Below are 13,643 nucleotides of genomic sequence, written 5' to 3'. Positions count from 1 at the left end.
AGCATAATGCAATGTCTTAAAGGCTGCCAAAACATCAGAGAACATTATATATAGAATGAAGATATATGTCATTAAAGCAAAGAGGTTAGCAGAGATAGCATCAATCTTTGATTCAGTAACTGATTTTGTAGAGAGGGAGCCAGGCCTCATTGTCCAGAAGGTCAAAGGGTTGACCATTCTGTTAAAATAGGCCAAAAGGCAAGAAATACAAGACCCACAGGGAATTTGCTAAGAAAACACATTCAAGGGCATGCCCTCAGTCAGTACAGATTTTGCTCAAAGCCTCATGCTATTAGTGGAGGCCATATTGCAAAATCCCTGGTCACCACTGTGACCCTCGATGATTTTTAAATGATTGAATCTTCAACATATTTGTCCATCAGATTACGGGACAACATGGCATATATTCTAAAAATGCTTTAAGAAATTTGAATCAAAACATTTTCATTTAAACTGCTTTTCTCAATTACTTTGAACCTGTTTTCGTTAGCCTGAGAAGTATACCCTCACATGCACCATGAAGTCTGGATTAGGCAGACAAATATTACTTAAAACACGTGTGACAAAAAGTTCTATCAAGTATACATGTGCTTTGTTGGCTTTGTTGTATTTTGGTTTAACATTGGTGAAATGTACATAGGTAAATACTACATTCACTCATTCAGCTTTGCATTCAGGCACTTTTAAGCACTTGCAGTATACACTGTCCTGAATGTTCGCAAGTTACAAAAGAAGAAGACAATGTGTTTTTAGTTCCTTAAGGATTTGAGGGTTTTGGAAAGTTTTGACCTTTCTGTATATTGTAAATACCTTTAAGTATAATAGTTTTTAGATGAAGACCTATGGGTTTACTTTGATGAGAGAAACTGCGAAATATCAGGACAGGTCCTGGGGATTGATTTGCATATATGCCTCTGTTACCCAGATGAGGAGAGGAATACCGGGCTTTTGCAAGGTCTTCTAGAGCAGAATTCAATCATTGCCAGGGCCAATGTTCTCCTGTTATCTTTGGATTTTTGAATGTTTGGTTTGAGCAAACGAAAATTTCTTGAGTGGTTTTCTTCCTCAGGATACAGCAAAATGGAGCTGGCCAGGTGATTTGGGGCAGTGTGGATTACAACTTTTTCTTCCAAACAATACCTAGAGCATTGGAGACACAGAATAGAGGTTCAGAGTACAGTTTCAGAATTAGCAGACTTGATCTCAAACTCAGGTGCCGTCATTTACCAGCTGTGTAGGCAAATTACTTGATCTCTCAGTGTCCTTGGTTGTCCTCATTGTGGAATAGGGACAGTCTCACCTCTTAGGATTTGTTGTGATTCATGTGTAGTCTGTAAGATCCTTAGGAAAGTTCTGGTCTATTGAAAGTATAAAATAAAAGGAAACTATTGTTATCATCACTATTAGAGGAAATCGGTGATTATTCCAAGTGGGTTTTGTAGTGATAGGAGTGAATCCTGTTCTTGAGGAGGTAAGAGGACATTTCTCAATATGTCTGGTCACCGTAGATCAGGGAGATGTTCAAGCTTTTCGTAAAGTGAGAAACACACTAAGATTCTGTGGAAATAGCCACTGGTAGCTCTGCCAAGGAAACTTCTAGTGTTAGGAACTAATGCTATGAAAAATATTTGCCCTTTTAAGCCATGACTGGAGGTGGCACATAGTGTATGAGACCAAGGAGAAGAGAGATTTACTCCATTCCAGTGGGAGTCATCCTGGAGACATCCTGGAGATGGAGAAGGGGGTCAGAGCACCTTGCCTATGAAAGGGTCGAGATAATCAGCCTTCTAGTAGACTACAGATCTTTTCAGGAATACAGGCAGAAACAGAAATTCTAGTTGAGGTTCATGCCAGTTACAGAAATTCTGTTATCAAGACCTCTAGTTACTGGCTGGAAAGTATTTAAAATGGAGAAGATTCCATTTTGAAGGCTTATCTTGGAGTTTAAACCATTAATTTCTGTGTATGATGTTGTTGTATATAGGGTGGTTTAAATCCTTGTTACCCAAAATGTAGTCTGCAGACCCAGAGGCTGGGTGTCTCCTGAGAGCTGATTAAAAAAACAAACAAACAAAACAACTTCAGCCCCATGCCTGACCTATTACTGAATCAGAATCTGTAATTTAACAAGGTGACTTTCATGCTCGTTGAGTTTGATTAAGTCAATAATTCTGTTAAGACTAATATGTTTTAAAATCTTTTCCCATTGGATGTGGTCACAGTCAGAAGTGTCCTGAGAAATAGTACTCTAATCAGTGAGCGGGACTTGGAGTCTTGAAAGTGTCCCTGGATACTGGGGCTCTGTGAGCAGGACACTCTCTAAGGTATGTTTAACCCTCAGGACAAAGGGAGATGATGGCATCAGCTATCTTGGGGGGAGAATTCTGAGATGACAGCCTTCAGTGGAACACTAGGGACAAAGGCCCATTTACCTCTTCAAGAAACCAGGGAAGGGAAAAATGAAGCTGTTGGGTGAGTCAGCATTTCTTCACATACAGCTATGTTAGGATTGGCTACCTAGAGCTAATTTATTCAGAAAGAAGGATATTTTCCTTAATACCAAGAGTTACACTTATCTAAATATTTTCTATTTTGAGAGTGGCATTCATTTCCAATAGCTGCCTGACCCACATATATACACACCCAAATGAATAAAATGAGCAAAATATAATTAGAGGGGAAAAAAGCACCTAATCCATGTAAAAAAAATAGCTAAATTTGTCAGCAAGCATGTGGGATATATTCAGACTGCTCAGAATAGACCTGAAACTGCACATTTTGACATTCCATCCATGTAGAAGGAAAGCCATGTGTGAGACCAAAAAATGACTTAAATGATTGAAAGTGAAGAAGAATAGCACTGAAGCAGCAAGTTACTCATGACGTTTCCAGAGAGTGGAGAATCAGGTACTCTTCTCTACATGTAGGACTGGGCCTGAACATTGTACAAACACTCACAAGCTAGTGTTTTGCAGAAACTCACTGCCAGTGGGGATTTGGCAGGGCATTCATCCATAGGTTAATCTCAATCTGCAGTTAAGCCTGTGTGTGGGGCACAGATGAGGCTCTTAGCTTAGGATGGCAATGAAACCACACACTCCACAAAGATGATACCTCTCCAAAGCATGGAAAGGTGTTCCAAGGTTAGAGATGACCCTACCCACCTCTTTTGAGCTATTTTCTGTACAGTCAGATGAGGTACCAGGGCAGGCATGGAAAATCAGCAGTCAGGTCAGCTGGGAGCCAGGAGATTATGTAGACTTCATTGCAAGAAGTGACTGGTTCAAGGGTGTTCATGACAAGAGTTAGAGCAACTAGAGTATATTGAGACTGAGCAAATATGGTGGAAGGGAGAGGGAGAGTGAGGGCAATGTGAGTGTCTGAGGCCATTAATAAGCAAGAGAATTTCCTGTCTCATTCTGGGTTGCAGCAGCTGCTGCTGTTCCAAGCCCTGCAAATGAAGACAGGCATTTAGAAGATTTAATAAAGCTGAGGACTGTGTGGGCAGAGGAGAGCAACAACTTCTAGACAAACCCTGCCAAAAAAAAAAAAATAGGCTTGCAAAAGTTGGTACAAAAAGGAGGCAGGTGCGGCTTCTTTAAATTTGTTTTTAAAAACATTTATTTTCAGCTCCTGGAGCAGATATCAGAAGTGGTTAAGTAATTGTACTTGTAGTTTAACAGCACATTAAGAATCACAACAAGAATATGTGGCTGTTGAACTCACCCCAGGACACTGTAAATTTCTTGGGTAGCGATGCCATGACTTGCTGGTCAGAAATCTGTAAGTAATTCTGGAAGTTAGGAACATACATATACACACACACTACAGTATAAGTAGAAATGTGATACTGGAGAGGAGAAAGGGAGTAATTTATTCCACATTCAGTAGTTTAGTGCCTTGATTTCATTCAGTGTTGTTTGAATTTAATTTAATACAATTATTAATTAACAGTTCTTCATTCAATATAAATGATTTTCAAATGAACAAAACCATTCAAATTAGTCAGGCTGCTGCTGTTATTGGCATATTTCCCACCATAGTGTCTTACAGGTTTTTCAGATTAAATTCTGTGCTTCAGAATGGTTGAAATTATAGGGGAAGTGATATTGTTGCAGAAAGCACCCTGCTGGTTTTATTTCTGATGACAAACATAAATGAAGAATCTGAGGAAATCTTTTGAGATGATGAGTCTTAGATGTCAGCTCATTTTGTGTTGATTCCAATAATAAACAAATAGGCAAATAGCAAACAATGATAAACAAATAGGCAAAATGTGTTCTCATTATAGTGATAACATGATTAAAGGTTATATAAAAGGTTGAAACTTGAATTATTTGCTGGGAAGCAAATTCCTCCAAGCAAAATGATAAAAGCTACAATATTATTAAGTTTAACATAGGCTGAGCATTGGTTTTAAGTAAGAGTCAGCATACTACAGCCCTCTGCTCAAATCTGGCCCACTGCCTGTTTTTGTAAATAAAGTTTTAGTGGAACACAACCATGTCCTTCTGTTTACATATTGTCTATAGCTGTTTTTCCTTTTGAGTAGAGAGACTCGGTTTTGCGAGACCTAAAATAGGAACTTTCTGGCCCTTTATGGAAAAACTTTGCTAAAGTCTGCTCTACTTTTTTACCTGTTTTGAAAGCCCTAGGGGTTATTCTTTGTCCCCTATTAGGAAATTGAGGCACAGAGAATTTATGCAGCCTGCTCAAAATCACACAGCCTGTCAATGGAAGAGCTAGGATTCCAGCTTTCTCAGTTTGCCTCTTCAGCCTGTGACTCTTAGTACTTTGCTATATTGTTGACCAATTTATTCTGTATTTAGATTTCTTCTTTCATTTTGCTTGATTTAAAATCCCACTCTAGGTCTCTTACAGTAATTCTATTTCCTTGCTTGATTTACACTTGGGATGAGCAATTAAGAACTGATTTCTACTCCTTTTAAGGGAGTCAGGAGGTTCTAGATCAGGTGCATCAAATCCTAAGTTGGTTTATGGGATAAGAGAACCAGTTGTATGGGGGTGTGATAGCATCTGAGGATCAACTCCAATAGACATTATTTATTGAGTGTTTCCAATATAGGAGGCTAGGCAAAGAATAAGGCATGCTCTTTATATGAAAATAGGTCACGGTTGAACAATGTGGGGGTAGGGGCAGTGATTAGCCATGCAGTTGAAAACCTGCCTATAACCTCAGACTCTCCCAAAACTTAACTATTAATGGCCTACTGTTGACTGGAAGCCTTATCAAGAGCAAAAACAGTCGATTAACACATATTTTGCATGTTATATGTATTATATACTGTATTCTTACAATAAAGTAAGCTAGAGAAAATACTAAGAAAATCACAGGAAAGAGAAAATATGTTTACTGTCCATTAAGTGGAAGTGGATCATCATAACGCTTTTATCCTTATTGTCTTCACGTTGAGGAGGCTGAGGAGGTAGAGGAGTTGGTCTTGCTGTATCAGGCGTGGCAGAGGCAGAAGTGGTAGAGGAAGTGGAAGGGGAGGCAGGCGAGGCAGGCACGCTTGGTGTAACTTTTGTTTTTTAAAAAATCCACATATACAAGTGGACCTGTGCAATTCAAATGTGTTGTTCAAGGGTCAACTGTAGATGGTCTCACTACATTGTGGGGAATGCTATGATAGAAGCTGCATAGGGAGAGCTCTCCTCAGACACGTGGGTGTGGGAGGTGATGGGACCCAGGGACATTGCTAGAAGGGGAGATCTCTGATGGAAGTTGGCCAGAAAAAAATTCTAGGAGGATCTTCAAAACCAGAGAGAGCTTTGTGAGGAAGAACACACTGTATGTCTTGGCACAGTATTATTCTGGAGGCTCTGAGAAGTTGCATAGGAGAAAGAAAGGAGTCAATTCATGAAGGTCTTTGAACATTTATGTCATCATGGTCAATAATTTTCACTGTTTCCAGTTGACTATGGGAAAAGATGTGAGAAATTTTAGTACATATAAATTGTTTTAAGATTTTTATTTTAAATCCTATAGTTTCAGGCCAATATAGTCCTTGTTCTCATCAAAATGTGGCATTTGAAGTACCTATATTAGAGTTGCATGAGATGCTTGGTTAAAATGTAAATCGCTGGGCCCCACTCACACCTCATACATCAGACTCTCTGTGGAATAGTGGCTACAAATCTGCATTAAAAAAATGCTGATGAGGCTGGGCATGGTGGCTCATGCCTGTAATTCCAGCACTTTGGGAGGCTGAGGCAAGTGGATCATAAGGTCAGGGTTTCAAGACCAGCCTGGCCAATATGGTGAAATCTTGTCTCTACTAAAAATAAAAAAATAATTAGCTGGGTGTGGTGGTACACGCCTGTAGTCCCAGCTACTTGGGAGGCTGAGATGGGAGAATCGCTTGAACCTAGGAGGTGGAGGTTGCAGTGAGCTGAGATCATACCACTGCACTCCAGCCTGGGTGACAGAGTGAGACTGTCTCAAAAAAAAAAAAAAAAAAAAGTTCAGGTGATTCTTATCCTAGATGACTCCTTTACACTCCACAGTTTGAGAATCATTGAAGGATAGTTTTAAGAAGAAATAGGGGGAAAACACATCCATATAAGGTCTGTTAAGGGTCTGAATGCTGGTACCTGGGCTGCAGAGAGAGGGTTATTAGATTTTAGAAGTGCTTTGGAAATAAACATGGACAAGAGGTTGTTATTAATTTAATGCAAATGGTGGCTAGCAAGAAGAAAGGAAATGCCTTTTCTTATTGAAAAAAAAAAAGACTCAGGTTATTGACATGAGATAGAGAATATTTTCCTCACACCCAAAACTGCGCTCTTCCTATCGTTTCTTTTAGATTAATTCAGATTGTTGCTCAATAACTTCCCCAGTTTTTACTCTGAAATGAAACATACCAGCCACTTTGGAAATGGGTTCCCAGTTTAGTTCCACAGAAACGCAAAGGCACGTCCAGAGTAGATGGTTGGAATGTGTATTTCTTGAGACGAAGAGGCTGGTATGTAACAGGGTATAACTGAAATTGTCTTTCCAAATGAGAGTGCTGCGGAGCCTGGCAAGAAGGGCAGTGTAGTTCCATTACGGAATCTGTTCTGTAGGCAGACTGGCCATGAGGACTAATAAAAATTTGTTCATGAATGAACATCATTACAGTTTTTTTTTTTTTGTTTTTTTTTTTTTACTGTGAAGAAAATGTTATTTGGTTGATTGTTTTTATCCTCCCACACTTGTGTTATTCAAAGCCTCCAAATGACATTTTCAGTCTTCACAACTCTACAAGCTAATCGGTTTTAGATAATCCAAAATGGAATAAGACTTTCTTCTTACGTATTCGAAGGACACACATTTGAGGATACAGTTTGCCTTCGCTGCTCTGAATAGCACAAGGAAATAGCATAAAACCCTGCTGTGATCCCAGCAAAGCCCCAGACCACGTGCTTGTTGGAAAAAACATAGCTAAGGGTCATCAGAACTGAGTTCTGACTCTGGTTAATTACAGGGCCTTGGCCCAGTATGTGACTGCATATTGATGTTGAATAAGACACGAATTTAATGCTCAAGGAACTTACTCTTAAACAGAAAAGGCAGAGTCAGGGGTTGGAGAGAGAGTTTGGCTTCAAGGAGGAAGTACTATTTGAGCAAAAGCTTAAAGGACAGATTGGGTTTTCAGGCATAGAAGGAGGTGGAGGGACATGACTGGAAGCCCAGCAGAAGCATACCTGGAAGACAGACAATAGTTTATATTGGATGCATTGAAGGGTGTGTAGGAGAATATACCTACCTGGCAGGAGAGATGCCACGATTACTGAGATTATTTTCCCAGGGCAAGCCTTATCCATTGCAGGTCAGATGTACTGACCCCTGAGATTCCTTCAAATCTGGAAAATTCTACTGCACAATCTGTGGTAGTACGGGAACTGTGTTCACGCTCTCCTCTAGTTAAAAAAAAAATCTTCAAGAATAGAAAAGAAGGGTATATAGGTGAAAATTAGGCAGTACAGATGAGTAGGGAGAAGATCCTGCAAGGCTTTACAGGTAGTCTTTGCAGGTTGCATTTCATTCTAGGCAATGCTTAGGAGTAGAAGACAAGGATTAGTATTGGGAGACTTTGGAGATTCTATAGGTAAGAAAGGAGCCTCAACTGGAATTGCAGCCATTAGATCATCCAGGAAGGAAACAGGGTGGGATGCACCCGGAAAGAGGTCTCTGCAGGTTCTGGGAGAAGCCGTCCTCAGTGACAATGTCCATCACAATTCCGGTTCTTTTGGCGTGTGTGTGGTATGTTTAGGCTCTGAATTTAGTTTTGGAATCTCTCCACTTACTGATGTATGCCTCACCCTAAAACTCAATTTTTTCTTCTCTACAGTGGGAATAACAAATGTTCTTGTTGTGAAGAGTGCATGTGAAGTGCTTACACAGCGTCTGGCACATGCAGAGAAATTAGCTTACAAATGTTACTTTTCTGACTTCTCGCCTCCACTCCACTTACCCTGTCAGGAAAAAATAATTCACAAGGAATATCAAAACAATGATGCACCCTAGGAGTATCCACGTGTCTTAGCTGAATTATGTCACTCTAGTATAGTGGCAGAGTTACAACTAGAGAGTGCCAGAAACCCATGCTTGCAACATCCTGCAGTGCGCACCTCAGGCTAGTGAGTAAGGACCTCACTTTCTACTGAACTGGGGCTTGTGAAAGCTCGTCTGGAAAGCTTGATCCAAGGAGATCAGGCTGTGTCTCTAAATAGGGCACCTATGCTCCACATGTGTAATTTGATTTGTTCTGTTGCAGATGATGTACTGGGCAGAGGTGACTATGGACTGGTGAAAATCTATTTTGATGACTGGCAAAGCAGGGTAAGGGGGAGTCTTTTACTGATAGGAAGCATCATCAGTAGGGGTTGTCCCTGATGCCTTTACCACAACCTCTGAGCACCTCTCAAGTTTTTCCAGGCCAGCTCCAGTTTCAGTGAGGATAGTGTGGTCTTTCTATGCTCAAAATATTCTTACTACAGTTAATGTGTAGGTTATCGCCCCAGCCCAGCTGCAGGTTCCCAGACGTGAGTTCCATGTAGGCAGAAACAGTCCAGTTCTTGAAATTGAATTATTTCCTTTTTTTTTTCCTGCTTAAAGCTCTTTGGGATGCTTCCTTTTAAAAGTCTTTGGAAAATAAGAGCTTAAGCTAGGACAGCCTGAGTCTATTTTTTCTTTGTAAAAATGAGATTGAAATTATCCCCCAAATTCAATAGAATAGCTTTTTCCCCCTTCTTTCTTTTTCTTTGTTGGAAACTATACAACAGAAACAAAGTAACAAGACGCTACCTTAATTTTAAAGGTAACTCTTACATAAAGAAGAAAGTCATGGCTGGGCAGGGTGGCTCACACCTGTAATCCCAGCACTTTGGGAGGCTGAGGTGGAGGGATCATGAGGTCAGGAGATCAAGACCATCCTGGCCAACATGGTGAAACCCTGTCTCTACTAAAAAATACACATATTAGCCGGGTGTGGTGGCCCACACCTGTAGTCCCAGCTACTTAGGAGGCTGAGGCAGGAGACTTGCTGGAACCTGGGAGGTGGAGGTTACAGTGAGCTGAGATTATGCCACTGCACTCCAGCCTGGGTGAGATCAAACCACTGCACTCCAGTTTGGTGACAGAGTGAGACTCCGTCTCAAAAAAAAAAAAAAGTCACTATGCCAGGCCAGGGGGAGAGCAAAAATGAGAACTTTAGAGGAAAAAAAAACAAAACAAAATTTAAGCACCTTGTAAATTTTGAGTGAATTATAAACACACTGAATGAATGAGAAGAGCCAGCCAGGAGTCTGTGAAATGGTCCAGTGGGAAATGCCTAATGCATAAACACAAATCTTGGTGACAGGTAGGTTAGATATGTGTGAACTTTCTAAAGGTTAAATGAATAATAATAGGATTTTGTTAATGTGCCAAAGTGAGTTTAAACCATGAAAGACATGATGCAAATATGCAAGTACCTTTAATTGAGCATAATAAAAAGCAATGAGGTATGTTTAAAATAATAACATTTAGAACAAGAGAGAAGTAAGGGAGCATTTTTGTCTAAAAAGCCAAAAAGTGATAGTTGCTTGATGATTTTGTTGTTATCAGGAGAGAGAATTTTCTTAATATAATAAATTAGATATTTTGGCAAGTGAAATGGGTTCTAGGCCAATTGCAAGTCCCTTAGGATTCCCTGGCAGCTAGAAACCTTGGCACTCCCAAAAGACAGCTTCAGTTAAAATGACAGATGAACACAAGTCTTCAAGTCAAAACTACTGTTATACCACACCCATTGAAGGTTTGGTGATTCAAGTCTCTGTGATTCAGGGACTGATTCTGTTTTCCCTCCTGTCAAAACCTTTGGTTGATTTTGACTGTAGTAGCACATCTGACAGGAATATGAGAGAAAAAAATTAAGTTAAAATACAATTTCTATTCAATTATTATTATTATTTTCTATAAAAGACTTTATGGGGAAGAAGGGAAGAAGGTTGAGATTATGAGTAGAGATGATACTTGCCTCTGGATGACCTGGCTGTGTTCTCCTTTGACTGCTGTCACCACAGCTGACCTCATTAGGTTCCAAAGTGTGAGAAGAGCTTCATTGCCAAGTTAGTGAAAAAATCAGATGACTTATTTTGCTTGAGTGGGTCTGTAGACCTCGGGAGATTAGCCATTTCTCTTAGAGTTTGGTGTAGGTATTAAGGTACAGCATGTATGAAGGTATATAAAAAGTATATATGTGTGTGTGTATACATATATATATTTCTGGTTTGCTTAATATCTTTTAAAAAATGATAATGGAATTTTTTGAACACGTACAAAAGAGAAAGAATCCTATGATGAACTCCTATGTATCCATCATCCAGCTTCAACTATAATCAACCCATAGCCTATTGTGGTTCCTGTTGACACTCATCCACTTCTTTCCCTCCCCATCTTGCCCCATTATTTTGAGACAAATGACATCCTGAAATTTCTTGACAATATTATGAACATCTGGTTTGTGAGAACAAGATTTCCCAAAACATGATCCCCAGAAACCTAGTCCAGCAAAGCTACCGCAAAAATCAAGTGTTCTAATCTCCAAATGTTTCAGGCAAATGTTAGATATCATCTCTCTCTTTTGAAGAGTTATCCCATATGTGAATATATTAATGGTTCTTCACCTAAGAACTCATTTAAACCAGTATCTCCCAAACTTAATTGAGTCTGGAATTCTTTATTTCCGGGAGATTCTATTTACGTTGTGAGGAAGCAATGTTAAGAGACAGTGTTTACCACATTTACTGGGCACTCACTATGCGTTAGGTCTGCTGTTAAATGTTTTTATGGGCATTCCTTCATTTAACCCTTATAACAACCATATGAGGTGAGATTGACAGATGAATATATTACCCTATTTTCAGATGAAGAAACTGAAGCTCAGATAGAAAATGACTTGGCAAAGATTACAGCAGGGGCAAGATTTCCTCCCAGGTCCGTATGACCCTTGAACCTGAGTTCCCAACCCTCATGCTGTACAGTTGGAGAAGCGGTATTAACAATACCTGATGGCATGAACATCCTCTGGTGGCCTTAATGTATTCCACTTTTGATTCAAAAGGCACCAGAAAGTTTATCCACAACAATAGAGGTGAGAATAAGCTAAAAGGTACGAAACAACTTTTGTGCCTTCTATCATCTAAAAGGTACAAAACAATTTTTTTCTATGGAAGTAGAAAATATTAATCAACAACGTACTCCTATTTTCTTACGCTAACAAGGGAAACAAAGGTACAACAGAACATACTTGATCAGAGTCATCAGGCTAAGAACTTTGTTTAGTAATATTTTCTGTTTCCATAGAAAAAATTATTTTGTACCTTGTAGATTATTTTCACTTCTATTGTCTTAAACTTCCCAATGCCTTTCAAAAAAAATTAGGGCATTTTATTTTTATTCAAGAAATAAGGCACAGAAAAGATATACATCTTGCCAGAAGTCTGAAGTTCATTACAGAGCTGGAATTAGAATGCAGATATTTATGTCCAGGGCATTTTTTATTTTGGCTTCACCATGAATATTGCATTGACAAATAGGATTTGCCCCCAACTCCTGACTTGTTCTGATTGGTGTAAATTGGGGAACCAAAGGATTGGGAGGTAAGGGAGACTGCCTTCATCCAGATTTACTAGATAGTGGAGAGTCTATTAGTGTTAATACTGTTTTCAGGGTTCTTCGGCGGCAACGTCTAGTGCTTCTCTTAGCATTTATGTCGTGTTTTGCATATTTTCAGGTAGGAAAGGAAAATCTAAAGATTTACTTTTCTTAGGACAAACTGTGAACTACCATCATGATTCATTGCTTCTTTACACCACGGAAATCCTGCCAGTGCTCACTGTGATATGCACTCACCCCCAGGCTGTTTTGGAAGCTCTGGTTCATGGCCCAGCCGTGATGAGAAGGGCTCTGTGGAGCCACTCAGGGATTCCTTAGTGCAGGTATCTGTGGTACAGCTGAGAAGAGAACCAAATGGTGAGGTGGAAGGGTGGCTATTTACCATCTAGCTCACGGTCCTTGTCAAGGTCAATGTATTATTTTCTAGATAATATGTTTGGTATGTTATTCCCTGAGTTAAAAAAATATGCAAAATTAAAATATATATGCAATTATTCTCAAAAGTATTATGAGATGCAGGATAGTTGTGTAATAGCTACAGAGAATTAAGCACCAGCATTATTAGAACATTAGCAAGGCAAACTAAACACCTCTGATTAATTGGACATTTATTCTGGCTGAGACAAACTTGCATGTAGATAGGGAACATTTGGATGTACGGCTGCAAGTAATGAGTGTTATCACTTCATTAAAGTAGGTCAAGGTAAGAAAATGTGATAGGTTTTTTCCACATGCTGTAATTACCAAGGGCAATTCAGTAGGTTTTAGACCTGTATATATCCGGACCGTAAAATTATATAATAAGCAGTCATTCATTGTAGGTGATTAAAAATAAATGTCTCCAGACAGATTAAAAGAGAAGAGACAGAGTAAAGCACCATGATCCCACTGTTTATTATATCTAGTCTCATAATTAAGGAAGGTGTAAATTTAAAACTTATTATTAAATATGTGGAAGCACCATGATGGAGCAAAAAGAGAGCTGGCCCTGGAATAGACCACCAGGGTTAAGGAACTGCTTTTTTATGCTTTTGATAACATGGCCCCGGGAAAACAATTTGATCTCTTTGAGCTTGGTTTGCTTATTTGAAAATGGAAGATAATAAATTCTTAAAATACTTTCTGGTGATCGGCTGAGCGTGGTGGCTCACGCCTGTAATCCCAGCACTTTGGGAGGCCGAGGTGGGTGGAACACCTGAGGTCAGGAGTTCAAGACCAGGCTGGCCAACATGGTGAAACCCCATCTCTATTAAAATAAATAAAAAAAAATGTTTTCTGGTGATCAAGTAATATATGAATCTGCAAAGTTCTAAGCAAGTGACTATTCATAATAATGGTTAAAAAAATTGGAGCAATAAAGCCAGAGCAGAAAGGCAGCAGCAAATGACATCAGAGCCGCTGCAGGGGTTGATATTCCTAGGTGTGCCGGCACGAGACCTGCTCTTCTGAAACAGTCTTCTGGATGAGAGAAAGGTCAGCC

General features: G+C 39.5%; 1 non-coding gene across 1 annotated transcript; it reads left to right on the top strand.

The window, feature by feature from the left end:
- The first annotated feature begins 7,761 nt into the window (after positions 1-7,761).
- LOC135268618 (U1 spliceosomal RNA) lies at positions 7,762-7,926 on the top strand. The gene has a single exon (XR_010336917.1). It is a non-coding gene; the product is annotated as a U1 spliceosomal RNA (small nuclear RNA).
- Positions 7,927-13,643: the final 5,717 nt, after the last annotated feature.

This window comes from Aotus nancymaae, unplaced genomic scaffold, assembly GCF_030222135.1.
Source record: "Aotus nancymaae isolate 86718 unplaced genomic scaffold, 86718_ANA_hifiasm-v0.15.2.pri h1tg000040l, whole genome shotgun sequence".
Lineage (NCBI taxonomy): Eukaryota > Metazoa > Chordata > Mammalia > Primates > Aotidae > Aotus > Aotus nancymaae.
The sequence above is the reverse complement of the archived record's forward strand: the minus strand, read 5'-3'. Positions and strand labels throughout refer to the sequence as shown.